The 15,863-nt window shown below is 43.5% G+C and overlaps 1 protein-coding gene across 1 annotated transcript in view; it reads right to left on the reverse strand.

Moving 5' to 3' along the window:
• Nucleotides 1-15,863, reverse strand: part of LOC146808697 (von Willebrand factor A domain-containing protein 7-like) — a 459,434-nt gene that overhangs the window by 252,193 nt on the left and 191,378 nt on the right. The window contains exon 2 of the mRNA XM_085615510.1: nucleotides 12,445-12,496. The gene's annotated coding sequence lies outside the window, so the exon portion shown is untranslated. The remainder of the gene's footprint in view (nucleotides 1-12,444; nucleotides 12,497-15,863) is intronic.

Genomic DNA, 15,863 nt, shown 5'->3' on the forward strand with positions numbered 1-15,863 from the left:
TTACTCTGGTGTTGTTTTAATGATACTCTGGTGTTGATTTAATGTTACTCTGGTGTTTACAGTGGTGCATCTCCCTGTGCCGGACCTAGAGGTTGTTTTAATGTTACTCTGGTGTTGATTTAATGTTACTCTGGTGTTTACAGTGGAGCATCTCTCTGCGATGGAACTAGAGGTTGTTCTAATGTTAATCTGGTGTTTACAGTGGTGCATCTCTCTGCTATGGACCTAGAGGTTGTTTTAATGTTACACTGGTGTTGTTTTAATGTTACTCTGGTGTTGATTTAATGTTACTCTGGTATTTACAGTGGAGCATCTCTCTGCGATGGACCTAGAGGTTGTTCTAATGTTAATCTGGTGTTTACAGTGGTGCATCTCTCTGCGATGGACCTAGAGGTTGTTTTAATGTTACTCTGGTGTTTACAGTGGTGCATCTCTCTGCGATGGACCTAGATGTTGTTTTAATGTTACTCTGGTGTTGTTTTAATGTTACTCTGGTGTTTACAGTAGTGCATCTCTCTGCGATGGACCTAGAGGTTGTTTTAATGTTACTCTGGTGTTTACAGTGGTGCATCTCTCTGCGATGGACCTAGATGTTGTTTTAATGTTACTCTGGTGTTGTTTTAATGTTACTCTGGTGTTTACAGTGGTGCATCCCTCTGCGATGGACCTAGAGGTTGTTTCAATGTTACTCTAGTGGTTACAGTGGAGCATCTCTCTGCGATGGACCTAGAGGTTGTTTTAATGTTACTCTGGTGTTTACAGTGGAGCATCTCTCTGCGATGGACCTAGAGGTTGTTTTAATGTTACTCTGGTGTTTACAGTGGTGCATCTCTCTGCGATGGACCTAGAGGTTGTTTCAATGTTACTCTGGTGTTTACAGTGGAGCATCTCTCTGCGATGGACCTCTAGGTTGTTTTAATGTTACTCTGGTGTTGTTTTAAAGTTTCTCTGGTGTTGATTTAATGTTACTCTGGTATTTACAGTGGTGCATCTCCCTGTGCCGGACGTAGAGGTTGTTTTAATGTTACTCTGGTGTTGATTTAATGTTATTCTGGTATTGATTTAATGTTACTCTGGTGTTTACAGTGGAGCATCTCTCTGCGATGGACCTAGAGGTTGTTTTAATGATACTCTGGTGTTGTTTTAATGTTACTCTGGTGTTGAATTAATGTTACTCTGGTGTTTACAGTGGTGCAGCTCTATGCGATGGACCTAGAGGTTGTTTTAATGTTACTCTGGTGTTTACAGTGGTGCATCTCTCTGCGATGGACCTAGAGGTTGTTTTAATGTTACTCTGGTGTTGTTTTAATGTTACTCTGGTGTTGATTTAATGTTACTCTGGTGTTTACAGTGGTGCATCTCCCTGTGCCGGACGTAGAGGTTGTTTTAATGTTACTCTGGTGTTGATTTAATGTTATTCTGGTATTGATTTAATGTTACTTTGGTGTTTACAGTGGTGCATCTCTCTGCGATGGACCTAGAGGTTGTTTTAATGATACTCTGGTGTTGTTTTAATGTTACTCTGGTGTTGAATTAATGTTACTCTGGTGTTTTCAGTGGTGCAGCTCTATGCGATGGACCTAGAGGTTGTTTTAATGTTACTCTGGTGTTGTTTTAATGTTACTCTGGAGTTGATTTAATGTTACTCTGGTGTTTACAGTGGTGCATCTCTCTGCGATGGACCTAGAGGTTGTTTTAATGTTACTCTGGTGTTTACAGTGGAGCATCTCTCTGTGATGGACCTAGAGGTTGTTTTAATGTTACTCCGGTGTTGTTTTAATGATTTTACTTTGGTGTTTACAGTGGAGCATCTCCCTGTGCCGGACCTAGAGGTTGTTTTAATGTTACTCTGGTGTTGTTTTAATGTTACTCTGGTGTTGATTTAATGTTACTCTGGTCTGTACAGTGGTGCATCTCTCTGTGATGGACCGAGAGGTTGTTTCAATGTTACTCTGGTGTTTACAGTGGAGCATGTCTCTGCGATGGACCTAGAGGTTGTTTCAATGTTACTCTGGTGTTTACAGTGGAGCATCTCTCTGCGATGGACCTAGAAGTTGTTTTAATGATACTCAGGTGTTTACAGTGGTGCATCTCTCTGCGATGTACCTAGAGGTTGTTTTAATGTTACTCTGGTGTTGTTTTAATGTTACTCTGGTGTTGATTTAATGTTACTCTGGTGTTTACAGTGGTGCATCTCTCTGTGATGGACCTAGAGGTTGTTTTAATGTTACTCTGGTGTTTACAGTGGTGCATCTCTCTGTGATGGACCAAGAGGTTGTTTTAATGTTACTCTGGTGTTTACAGTGGAGCATCTCTCTGCGATGGACCTATAGGTTGTTTTAATGTTACTCTGGTGTTGTTTTAATGTTACTCTGGTGTTGTTTTAATGTTACTCTGGTGTTGATTTAATGTTACTCTGGTGTTTACAGTGGTGCATCTCTCTGCGATGGACCTAGAGGTTGTTTCAATGTTACTCTGCTGTTTACAGTGGAGCATCTCTCTGCGATGGACCTCTAGGTTGTTTTAATGTTACTCTGGTGTTGTTTTAAAGTTTCTCTGGTGTTGATTTAATGTTACTCTGGTATTTACAGTGGTGCATCTCCCTGTGCCGGACGTAGAGGTTGTTTTAATGTTACTCTGGTGTTGATTTAATGTTATTCTGGTATTGATTTAATGTTACTCTGGTGTTTACAGTGGAGCATCTCTCTGCGATGGACCTAGAGGTTGTTTTAATGATACTCTGGTGTTGTTTTAATGTTACTCTGGTGTTGAATTAATGTTACTCTGGTGTTTACAGTGGTGCAGCTCTATGCGATGGACCTAGAGGTTGTTTTAATGTTACTCTGGTGTTTACAGTGGAGCATCTCTCTGCGATGGACCTAGAAGTTGTTTTAATGATACTCAGGTGTTTACAGTGGTGCATCTCTCTGCGATGGACCTAGAGGTTGTTTTAATGTTACTCTGGTGTTGTTTTAATGTTACTCTGGTGTTGTTTTAATGTTACTCTGGTGTTGATTTAATGTTACTCTGGTGTTTACAGTGGTGCATCTCCCTGTGCCGGACCTAGAGGTTGTTTTAATGTTACTCTGGTGTTGATTTAATGTTACTCTGGTGTTTACAGAGGAGCATCTCTCTGCGATGGCCCAGAGGTTGTTTTAATGTTACTATGGTGTTGTTTTAATGTTACTCTGGTGTTGAATTAATGTTACTCTGGTGTTTACAGTGGAGCATCTCTCTGCGACGGACCTAGAGGTTATTTTAATGATACTCAGGTGTTTACAGTGGTGCATCTCTCTACTATGGACCTAGAGGTTGTTTTAATGTTACTCTGGTGTTGTTTTAATGTTACTCTGGTGTTGATATAATGTTACTCTGGTGTTTACAGTGGTGCATCTCTCTGCGATGGACCTAGAGGTTGTTTTAATGTTACTCTGGTGTTGTTTTAATGTTACTCTGGTGTTGTTTTAATGTTACTCTGGTGTTTACAGTGATGCATCTCTCTGCGATGGACCTAGAGGTTGTTTTAATGTTACTCTGGTGTTGTTTTAATGTTACTCTGGTGTTGATATAATGTTACTCTGGTGTTTACAGTGGAGCATCTCTCTGCGATGAACCTAGAGGTTGTTTTAATGTTACTCTGGTGTTGATTTAATGTTACTCTGGTGTTTACAGTGGAGCATCTCTCTGCGATGGACCTAGAGGTTGTTTTAATGATACTCAGCTGTTTACAGTGGTGCATCTCTCTGTGATGTACCTAGAGGTTGTTTTAATGTTACTCTGGTGTTTACAGTGGTGCATCTCCCTGTGCCGGACCTAGAGGTTGTTTTAATGTTACTCTGGTGTTGATTTAATGTTACTCTGGTGTTTACAGTGGAGCATCTCTCTGCGATGGACCTAGAAGTTGTTTTAATGATACTCAGGTGTTTACAGTGGTGCATCTCTCTGCGATGGACCTAGAGGTTGTTTTAATGTTACTCTGGTGTTGTTTTAATGTTACTCTGGTGTTGTTTTAATGTTACTCTGGTGTTGATTTAATGTTACTCTGGTGTTTACAGTGGTGCATCTCCCTGTGCCGGACCTAGAGGTTGTTTTAATGTTACTCTGGTGTTGATTTAATGTTACTCTGGTGTTTACAGAGGAGCATCTCTCTGCGATGGCCCAGAGGTTGTTTTAATGTTACTATGGTGTTGTTTTAATGTTACTCTGGTGTTGAATTAATGTTACTCTGGTGTTTACAGTGGAGCATCTCTCTGCGACGGACCTAGAGGTTATTTTAATGATACTCAGGTGTTTACAGTGGTGCATCTCTCTACTATGGACCTAGAGGTTGTTTTAATGTTACTCTGGTGTTGTTTTAATGTTACTCTGGTGTTGATATAATGTTACTCTGGTGTTTACAGTGGTGCATCTCTCTGCGATGGACCTAGAGGTTGTTTTAATGTTACTCTGGTGTTGTTTTAATGTTACTCTGGTGTTGTTTTAATGTTACTCTGGTGTTTACAGTGATGCATCTCTCTGCGATGGACCTAGAGGTTGTTTTAATGTTACTCTGGTGTTGTTTTAATGTTACTCTGGTGTTGATATAATGTTACTCTGGTGTTTACAGTGGAGCATCTCTCTGCGATGAACCTAGAGGTTGTTTTAATGTTACTCTGGTGTTGATTTAATGTTACTCTGGTGTTTACAGTGGAGCATCTCTCTGCGATGGACCTAGAGGTTGTTTTAATGATACTCAGCTGTTTACAGTGGTGCATCTCTCTGTGATGTACCTAGAGGTTGTTTTAATGTTACTCTGGTGTTTACAGTGGAGCATCTCTCCGCGATGAACCTAGAGGTTGTTTTAATGTTACTCTGGTGTTGTTTTAATGTTACTCTGGTGTTGTTTTAATGATACTCTGGTGTTGATTTAATGTTACTCTGGTGTTTACAGTGGTGCATCTCCCTGTGCCGGACCTAGAGGTTGTTTTAATGTTACTCTGGTGTTGATTTAATGTTACTCTGGTGTTTACAGTGGAGCATCTCTCTGCGATGGAACTAGAGGTTGTTCTAATGTTAATCTGGTGTTTACAGTGGTGCATCTCTCTGCGATGGACCTAGAGGTTGTTTTAATGTTACACTGGTGTTGTTTTAATGTTACTCTGGTGTTGATTTAATGTTACTCTGGTATTTACAGTGGAGCATCTCTCTGCGATGTACCTAGAGGTTGTTCTAATGTTAATCTGGTGTTTACAGTGGTGCATCTCTCTGCGATGGACCTAGAGGTTGTTTTAATGTTACGCTGGTGTAGTTTTAATGTTACTCTGGTGTTGATTTATTGTTACTCTGGTGTTTACAGTGGAGCATCTCTCTGCGATGGACCTAGAGGTTGTTTTAATGTTACTCTGGTGTTGATTTAATGTTACTCTGGTGTTTACAGTAGTGCATCTGTCTGCGATGGACCTAGAGGTTGTTTTAATGTTACACTGGTGTTGTTTTACGGTTACTCTGGTGTTGATTTAATGTTACTCTGTTGTTTACAGTGGAGCATCTCTCTGCGATGGACCTAGAGGTTGTTTTAATGTTACTCTGGTGTTTACAGTGGTGCATCTCTCTGCGATGGACCTAGATGTTGTTTTAATGTTACTCTGGTGTTGTTTTAATGTTACTCTGGTGTTTACAGTGGTGCATCTCTCTGCGATGGACCTAGAGGTTGTTCTAATGTTACTCTGCTGTTTACAGTGGTGCATTTCTCTGTGATGGACCTAGAGATTGTTTCAATGTTACTCTGGTGTTGTTTTAATGTTACTCTGGTGTTTACAGTGGAGCATCTCCCTGCGATGGACCTAGAGGTTGTTCTAATGTTACTCTGGTGTTTACAGTGGTGCATCTCTCTGCGATGGACCTAGAGGTTGTTTTAATGATACTCTGGTGTTGTTTTAATGTTACTCTGGTGTTGAATTAATGTTACTCTGGTGTTTTCAGTGGTGCAGCTCTATGCGATGGACCTAGAGGTTGTTTTAATGTTACTCTGGTGTTGTTTTAATGTTACTCTGGTGTTGATTTAATGTTACTCTGGTGTTTACAGTGGTGCATCTCTCTGCGATGGACCTAGAGGTTGTTTTAATGTTACTCCGGTGTTGTTTTAATGATTTTACTTTGGTGTTTACAGTGGAGCATCTCCCTGTGCCGGACCTAGAGGTTGTTTTAATGTTACTCTGGTTTTGTTTTAATGTTACTCTGGTGTTGATTTAATGTTACTCTGGTCTGTACAGTGGTGCATCTCTCTGCGATGGACCGAGAGGTTGTTTCAATGTTACTCTGGTGTTTACAGTGGAGCATGTCTCTGCGATGGACCTAGAGGTTGTTTCAATGTTACTCTGGTGTTTACAGTGGAGCATCTCTCTGCGATGGACCTAGAAGTTGTTTTAATGATACTCAGGTGTTTACAGTGGTGCATCTCTCTGCGATGTACCTAGAGGTTGTTTTAATGTTACTCTGGTGTTGTTTTAATGTTACTCTGGGGTTGATTTAATGTTACTCTGGTGTTTACAGTGGTGCATCTCTCTGTGATGGACCTAGAGGTTGTTTTAATGTTACTCTGGTGTTTACAGTGGTGCATCTCTCTGTGATGGACCTAGAGGTTGTTTTAATGTTACTCTGGTGTTTACAGTGGAGCATCTGTCTGCGATGGACCTATAGGTTGTTTTAATGTTACTCTGGTGTTTACAGTGGTGCATCTCTCTGCGATGGACCTAGAGGTTGTTTTAATGATACTCTGGTGTTGTTTTAATGTTACTCTGGTGTTGAATTAATGTTACTCTGGTGTTTTCAGTGGTGCAGCTCTATGCGATGGACCTAGAGGTTGTTTTAATGTTACTCTGGTGTTGTTTTAATGTTACTCTGGTGTTGATTTAATGTTACTCTGGTGTTTACAGTGGTGCATCTCTCTGCGATGGACCTAGAGGTTGTTTTAATGTTACTCCGGTGTTGTTTTAATGATTTTACTTTGGTGTTTACAGTGGAGCATCTCCCTGTGCCGGACCTAGAGGTTGTTTTAATGTTACTCTGGTTTTGTTTTAATGTTACTCTGGTGTTGATTTAATGTTACTCTGGTCTGTACAGTGGTGCATCTCTCTGCGATGGACCGAGAGGTTGTTTCAATGTTACTCTGGTGTTTACAGTGGAGCATGTCTCTGCGATGGACCTAGAGGTTGTTTCAATGTTACTCTGGTGTTTACAGTGGAGCATCTCTCTGCGATGGACCTAGAAGTTGTTTTAATGATACTCAGGTGTTTACAGTGGTGCATCTCTCTGCGATGTACCTAGAGGTTGTTTTAATGTTACTCTGGTGTTGTTTTAATGTTACTCTGGTGTTGATTTAATGTTACTCTGGTGTTTACAGTGGTGCATCTCTCTGTGATGGACCTAGAGGTTGTTTTAATGTTACTCTGGTGTTTACAGTGGTGCATCTCTCTGTGATGGACCTAGAGGTTGTTTTAATGTTACTCTGGTGTTTACAGTGGAGCATCTGTCTGCGATGGACCTATAGGTTGTTTTAATGTTACTCTGGTGTTGTTTTAATGTTACTCTGGTGTTGTTTTAATGTTACTCTGGTGTTGATTTAATGTTACTCTGGTGTTTACAGTGGTGCATCTCTCTGCGATGGACCTAGAGGTTGTTTCAATGTTACTCTGGTGTTTACAGTGGAGCATCTCTCTGCGATGGACCTCTAGGTTGTTTTAATGTTACTCTGGTGTTGTTTTAAAGTTTCTCTGGTGTTGATTTAATGTTACTCTGGTATTTACAGTGGTGCATCTCCCTGTGCCGGACGTAGAGGTTGTTTTAATGTTACTCTGGTGTTGATTTAATGTTATTCTGGTATTGATTTAATGTTACTCTGGTGTTTACAGTGGAGCATCTCTCTGCGATGGACCTAGAGGTTGTTTTAATGATACTCTGGTGTTGTTTTAATGTTACTCTGGTGTTGAATTAATGTTACTCTGGTGTTTACAGTGGTGCAGCTCTATGCGATGGACCTAGAGGTTGTTTTAATGTTACTCTGGTGTTTACAGTGGTGCATCTCTCTGCGATGGACCTAGAGGTTGTTTTAATGTTACTCTGGTGTTGTTTTAATGTTACTCTGGTGTTGATATAATGTTACTCTGGTGTTTACAGTGGTGCATCTCCCTGTGCCAGACCTAGAGGTTGTTTTAATGTTACTCTGGTGTTGATTTAATGTTACTCTGGTGTTTACAGTGGTGCATCTCTCTGCGATGGACCTAGAGGTTGTTTCAATGTTACTCTGGTGTTTACAGTGGAGCATCTCTCTGCGATGGACCTAGAAGTTGTTTTAATGATACTCAGGTGTTTACAGTGGTGCATCTCTCTGCGATGGACCTAGAGGTTGTTTTAATGTTACTCTGGTGTTGTTTTAATGTTACTCTGGTGTTGTTTTAATGTTACTCTGGTGTTGATTTAATGTTACTCTGGTGTTTACAGTGGTGCATCTCCCTGTGCCGGACCTAGAGGTTGTTTTAATGTTACTCTGGTGTTGATTTAATGTTACTCTGGTGTTTACAGAGGAGCATCTCTCTGCGATGGCCCAGAGGTTTTTTTAATGTTACTATGGTGTTGTTTTAATGTTACTCTGGTGTTGAATTAATGTTACTCTGGTGTTTACAGTGGAGCATCTCTCTGCGACGGACCTAGAGGTTATTTTAATGATACTCAGGTGTTTACAGTGGTGCATCTCTCTACTATGGACCTAGAGGTTGTTTTAATGTTACTCTGGTGTTGTTTTAATGTTACTCTGGTATTGATATAATGTTACTCTGGTGTTTACAGTGGTGCATCTCCCTGCGATGGACCTAGAGGTTGTTTTAATGTTACTCTGGTGTTGTTTTAATGTTACTCTGGTGTTGTTTTAATGTTACTCTGGTGTTTACAGTGATGCATCTCTCTGCGATGGACCTAGAGGTTGTTTTAATGTTACTCTGGTGTTGTTTTAATGTTACTCTGGTGTTGATATAATGTTACTCTGGTGTTTACAGTGGAGCATCTCTCTGCGACGGACCTAGAGGTTATTTTAATGATACTCAGGTGTTTACAGTGGTGCATCTCTCTACTATGGACCTAGAGGTTGTTTTAATGTTACTCTGGTGTTGTTTTAATGTTACTCTGGTATTGATATAATGTTACTCTGGTGTTTACAGTGGTGCATCTCCCTGCGATGGACCTAGAGGTTGTTTTAATGTTACTCTGGTGTTGTTTTAATGTTACTCTGGTGTTGTTTTAATGTTACTCTGGTGTTTACAGTGATGCATCTCTCTGCGATGGACCTAGAGGTTGTTTTAATGTTACTCTGGTGTTGTTTTAATGTTACTCTGGTGTTGATATAATGTTACTCTGGTGTTTACAGTGGAGCATCTCTCTGCGATGAACCTAGAGGTTGTTTTAATGTTACTCTGGTTTTGATTTAATGTTACTCTGTTGTTTACAGTGGAGCATCTCTCTGCGATGGACCTAGAGGTTGTTTTAATGATACTCAGCTGTTTACAGTGGTGCATCTCTCTGTGATGTACCTAGAGGTTGTTTTAATGTTACTCTGGTGTTTACAGTGGAGCATCTCTCTGCGATGAACCTAGAGGTTGTTTTAATGTTACTCTGGTGTTGTTTTAATGTTACTCTGGTGTTGATTTAATGTTACTCTGGTGTTTACAGTGGTGCATCTCCCTGTGCCGGACCTAGAGGTTGTTCTAATGTTACTCTGGTGTTTACAGTGGTGCATCTCTCTGCGATGGACCTAGAGGTTGTTCTAATGTTACTCAGGTGTTGTTTTAAAGTTACTCTTATGTTGATTTAATGTTACTCTGGTGTTTACAGTGGAGCATCTCTCTGCGATGGACCTAGAGGTTGTTCTAATGTTACTCTGGTGTTTACAGTGGTGCATCTCTCTGTGATGGACCTAGAGGTTGTTTCAATGTTACTCTGGTGTTGTTTTAATGTTACTCTGGTGTTTACAGTGGAGCATCTCCCTGCGATGGACCTAGAGCTTGTTCTAATGTTACTCTGGTGTTTACAGTGGTGCATCTCTCTGCGATGGACCAAGAGGTTGTTTTAATGTTACTCTGGTGTTGTTTTAATGTTACTCTGGTGTTTACAGTGGTGCATCTCTCTGCGATGGACCTAGAGGTTGTTTCAATGTTACTCTAGTGGTTACAGTGGAGTATCTCTCTGCGATGGACCTAGAGGTTGTTTTAATGTTACTCTGGTATTTACAGTGAAGCATCTCTCTGCGATGGACCTAGAGGTTGTTTTAATGTTACTCTGGTGTTGTTTTAATGTTACTCTGGTGTTTACAGTGGTGCATCTCTCTGCGATGGACCTAGAGGTTGTTTCAATGTTACTCTAGTGGTTACAGTGGAGCATCTCTCTGCGATGGTCCTAGAGGTTTTTTTAATGATACTCTAGTGGTTACAGTGGAGCATCTCTCTGCGATGGTCCTAGAGGTTGTTTTAATGTTACTCTGGTGTTTTCACAGTGGTGCATCTCTCTGCGATGGACCTAGAGGTTTTTTCAATGATACTCTGGTGTTTACAGTGGAGCATCTCTCTGTGATGGAACTAGAGGTTGTTTTAATGTTACTCTTGTGTTGTTTTGATGTTACTCTGGTGTTGTTTTAATGTTACTCTTGTGTTGTTTTGATGTTACTCTGGTGTTGTTCTAATGTTACTCAGGTGTTTACAGTGGTGCATCTCTCTGTGATGGAACTAGAGGTTGTTTTAATGTTACTCTTGTGTTGTTTTGATGTTACTCCGGTGTTGTTTTAATGTTACTCTGGTGTTTACAGTGGAGCATCTCTCTGTGATGGACCTAGGGGTTGTTTCAATGTTACTCTGGTGTTTACAGTGGTGCCTCTCTCTTTTTATTGTAATGTAGTGTGGTGCGCACATTACAGTATTAGTTTGGAGACCTACATGGTGTCCTTGTTGTTGATTTTTCCGATGATGTGTTACATTGGTTAAATGAATGGCAGTGCCCTTGGGGTAGAGGTACACAACTGACAGTCTGTCTTCCTGTGTTGCATAACCGTGCTGCGTAAAATGCCTTAGTATTGGGTTGTGCAGAAACTTCTCAGTGTATTCGAAAAGAAAATTGGAAAGTTAAGAGGCTTCAACCACAAAATTATTTTGAAATCAGATGCTAAAGCTAGAATGCATACAGTATGGAATTTATTGTAAAGGACGAGCTAAGACATAAACTTAAGAGGTTACAGGAAGCCAGAATTATAGAACCAACTGAAGCGCCTGAGTTGATTTCTCTGTTGATGGTCCAACAATGTGTCAAGGGAAAGGTCCAGTTATGTGTCAGTCTTAGTAGTGAAAGAAACATAGATCTATTTCCATTATACAGGATTAATGAGATGTTATCTTTTACCATAAATGCGAAGTGGTTCTCTATGATAGATTTATCCTCAGCATATCCATAGATTGCTTCACACTCTGAGGGGCAGATCTACATGAAAGTGCCGTAGCGCGGCACCGCAAGCCCTTTGGCTGCGCCACGCTGCAGCACTTTCAGAGCACAGGAATGCAACAAATTTACAAGAATATGTTGCATCTCTGTGCCTCCCCCTGAGCTGGCGCACAAACTCCTGCCATGCACCAGCGCAGGTGCCCTTGCACCATGGTGCAAGGATGCCTGCGTCAGGGGGAGATTGTTTTTGTGCAGGAAGGGGCACCATTCTGCATAAAAACAATCACTACAGGCATTTTGCTCTTTCAATGCGTGCAGTAGAATGCAGCACACATTGAAAGAGGAAAAAACAAGGAGAAATGAAAACATTTCTCCTCATTGCGCCTCGCTGCGCCACCTCTAGGATGGCGTAGCATTCACACGCATTTCCAGATTTACGAGGAATCGTAAATCTGGAGATGTGTCTGGTTCCATGGGTGTTGCGTGGGAACACCCACAGCAATACCCATGGAACGTCCCTTTCACGCAAAGTGCTGCGTGTAAAGGGGCCGTATTGACAAGGACAGGAAGAGCCACGCAGGGTGGCTTTTCCGGTCCTTGTAAATATGGAGCAGTAACATGCACCACGGTTACGTCACAAAAAGTGACATACTGGTGGCGCAGGGGGTTGTAAATCTGCCCCTGAGAGTCTAGCATTGGCTGCATCATCAAACCGTTTGGGTGTTATCAATTCCATACCATGCCGTATGGAATGGCCTGGATGGCGTATTATTTGGTGATATGCCAGGGGTGATCTCTTTCCAAGATGACATTAAAAAGAATAAAAAAGAACATGAGGCCAGCTTGATGACGATGATGGTAATTTTGAAACAAAATTCTCACAGCTAAGATCAGAAAATGTAATTCTTCTGAACAAAGAGTATCTTGGACACGAAATACACATGCATGATTGGCACAACGCTGAATTGGTTAAGGCCATTGAGAACCCACCTTCACCTCAGTCCAATGGCGATCTTAGGTATTTTCTTTCCATGGCAGAATCCTATTGTAAATTAGATAAAAAATAATTCTAGTCAAACTTGTCAGTTAAGATCTTTTTTTAAAAATAATCTGTATTTGAGTGGTCTATTAACCATCAAACCTCATTTGAACACATGGAGAACACAATTAGTAAAGCACCTGATTTACAGAGATATGATCCCAGAACAGACACATTTGTTACTACTGATGCTAGTGGCTAAGGGTTTGGTGCTGTACTCTCCCAATCGAGAAAGAGGAAAAGGAAGTGATTATTGCCTGAGCATTACGCTCTCTTTGTACACTGAGGAGAAGTAGTCAGTAATCGAAAGGGAGACTTTAGCCCAGGCTTCTCCAATGAGTAGCTCATGAGCTACTGGTAGCTCACCACCTATCTGTGAGCAGCTCGCTCGGTGCACCTCAGCCTCCTAAAGAAGACGCTTATGCTTGGTTGAATTAATATATGTATCCCAAAATTGAAAAACATGTATTTGACACTGAAACGTGTGTATTTTCAGAACTCATACGCTTAGCTGACGTTTGTAGACAAATGGAGGAATTTACAAAATATAGTTAAAGCTGATATTTGCAGGATAAATCATGAGGCATTGGGGGGACATAATACACACATTATAACCATGATGCCAGGGGCATTGCAGCTATGGTTGCCATGTATTGATAACATGATAACACCATTTTCATATTACTGCTGACAACCTTGCCTTATGCACTCACATAGTCACTGCTAGTAATCTCCCATTGGAGGCCTCTAACATAACCATGTCTGGCGTGGTCACTATTACCACTCCGAACAACTGCTCCATCGAGGCCGCCACCTTCACCGATGACTGGAAACATGCCAAGATCAACTCCCTGCTGAAGAAACCGTCTACCGACCAGACAGACCTCAAGAATTTCAGACCCATCTCCCTGCTCCCCTTCCCAGCCAAGGTAATCGAGAAGGCCATCAACGCCCAGCTCTCCGAGTTCATCTAAGCCAATCACGTCCTGGACTCCTCTCAATCTGACTTCCAAAGCAACCACAGCACCTCGACCGCCCTCCTCGCCAGCACAGATGACATCTGCTCTCTCCTCAACCGGGGAGAAACAGCAGCCCTCATCCTCCTAGACCTCTCGAGCACGTTCAACACCATCTCCCACCGCACCCTAAGCATGAGAGTCCACGACGCCAGCATCTACGGCAAAGCCCTGGACTGGATCCATTCCTTTCTTACTGGTAGAACAAACCGAGTCAGACTACCATTGTTCCGCTCAGAACCCACAGAGATCAGCTGCGGAGTCCCCCAGGGCTCTTCCCTGAGTGTGAGAAAGTGCCATCTTTCTTGCATGGTATGCCCCCACTTTTTGCTGAATTGCTGAATGTACTTTGACTGAGTGTGCCCTGGACTCCTGCCAATCAGGTGCCCAGGGCCTATGTTCCTTCCCTAAAAACCTAAAACCCAAATTGGCAAACCCTGGCCACATGTCAGCCACTGGTAAATGGTAGCCTTGGTACCCAGGGCCTTGTGACCAGGGAAAGCCTCTAAGGGCTGCAGCACTTATTGTGCCACCCCTAGAGGCCCTGTACCCTAACACAAACACACTGCCCTTGCTGGCTGAGTGTCTGGGTACAAGACAAAACTAAGAGTCGACATGGCACACATCCCTGTGTGCCATGCTCACAACCTACACTGCCCTGGCATACATCAGCCACCCCTCTATCTGGGTGCCCTATGCCAGTTGTGTGGGCACAGGAGCATGAGCCCTGTGCCCCTACAGTACCCAGGTCCATTCCTGGGCACTGTAAGTGCAGGGCCTCCATTTAAGACTATATGGTGCTGGGAGCTCGTCAAACACGAACTCCATAGCACCATAATGGCAACACTGAAGACTGAGAAGTTTGGTATCAAACTTCTCAGCACATTAAACCCGCACTGATGCCAGTGTTGGATTTAATGTACAAAGCTCTACAGAGGGCATCTTAGAGATGCCCCCTGAAACCTAACCTACAATCCACGTCTTGTCTGAGAGGCTGCCTAGGCTGCCACACAGCAGACATGTTTCTGAACTCCTGGGTGGAGAGCCCCCGCTCTCCTGGGCCTGCAACAATGCACATCCTGGGCAAGGTGCTAGGTCTCCTCCCCCAAGATGGGCAGGGGGAAGCTTCAAAGGCATGCCGCCTTTGTGAGCTTCTTCAGGCCACTTGCTGTACTCAGCAACTGGCCCCCACCGGTTCTGACCCCCACTCTGGCGGGAAGACTGGCCGGAAACTCCAAGTAAGGACAGGGGATGTGCCAGCCCTGCCAACCCCACCCCTCAGGTGGGGAGGCGAGCTGAAGCACATCCCCGGGCCCTCGCCATCTTGAGGATGGGGAGCCCTGCCCAATCACAGCTAGGCACCTGCCCCCCTCCAACCGGAGAGGAGCAGGATAGGGGGTGTACTCACCGCAGGACAGGGACCCATTGGTCCCTGCCCTCACCCTACCTGTAATGCCCCTAAATTTAGTATTTAGGAGCACCCTGAACCTTCCTTCCTCAGATTCCAGATTCTAAAACAGCAAAGACGATCAAGAAGAAAGAAGACCTGTCCGTGCAGCGGCTAAGAAGAGGAAGACACCAACTGCTTTGGCCCCAGCCCTACCGGCCTGTCGACCCTCGAACCTGCTCCTGCTAAATCCTGGCACTTCCTGTGGCCAGCAACCTCACAAACCCCGGAGGACCTGGCTACCTTGTGACTCTGAGCACCTGGGACTCCCACGAGCAGTGGCTCTGCTCAAAGCAAGTATCTAACCCCTGGCATCAGCCTGGAACCGCGAATCCTGCACACTCTGCACCCGCCAAGCCTGGCCTGTGCTGGAGTGGACAAAGACCCCGAGGACGTCCCCCCGGTGACTGTGACCCCGAATACGGCACCCAAGGACCCACCTCGATGCTCCTGATGACGCCTGCAGCCTCAGAACCAGGGACCCCCCCACCGCAATCAACAGAGGGTAAGATTTCACGACACCAAAAGGCACCCTGCACCCGGCGCCCTGCGGCCCCCTGTGCCCGACTCCTGGGTACATACCTATCCTCCAACTACCCAACTTACCTCTCGAAGTGGTGGTGGCACCTGAAGAATCTTCGTCCCCGAGCTTGCAGCATTTGTTCGTCCTTGAGCTTTTCCATAGCAATCCATTGAGCGCCCGAAGGCTCAAAAGCACCCTGCACCCAGCCGCCTGAGTGGCCCTGGCAGTGTAACTTCTACTCCTACCTACTTCCCCATTTGCCCTGAGCAAGTGACCAGGAGCCCAGCTCCCACAGCCGCGTAGCCTGCTGGTCAGCAGCCACCAACCAAGGGCCCCCTGCCTCCCATAGGATAACATTGGGCCTCACTCTGCACCCAGCCGCCC

The sequence above is a fragment of the Triturus cristatus genome, chromosome 7, assembly GCF_964204655.1.
Source record: "Triturus cristatus chromosome 7, aTriCri1.1, whole genome shotgun sequence".
Classification (NCBI taxonomy): domain Eukaryota; kingdom Metazoa; phylum Chordata; class Amphibia; order Caudata; family Salamandridae; genus Triturus; species Triturus cristatus.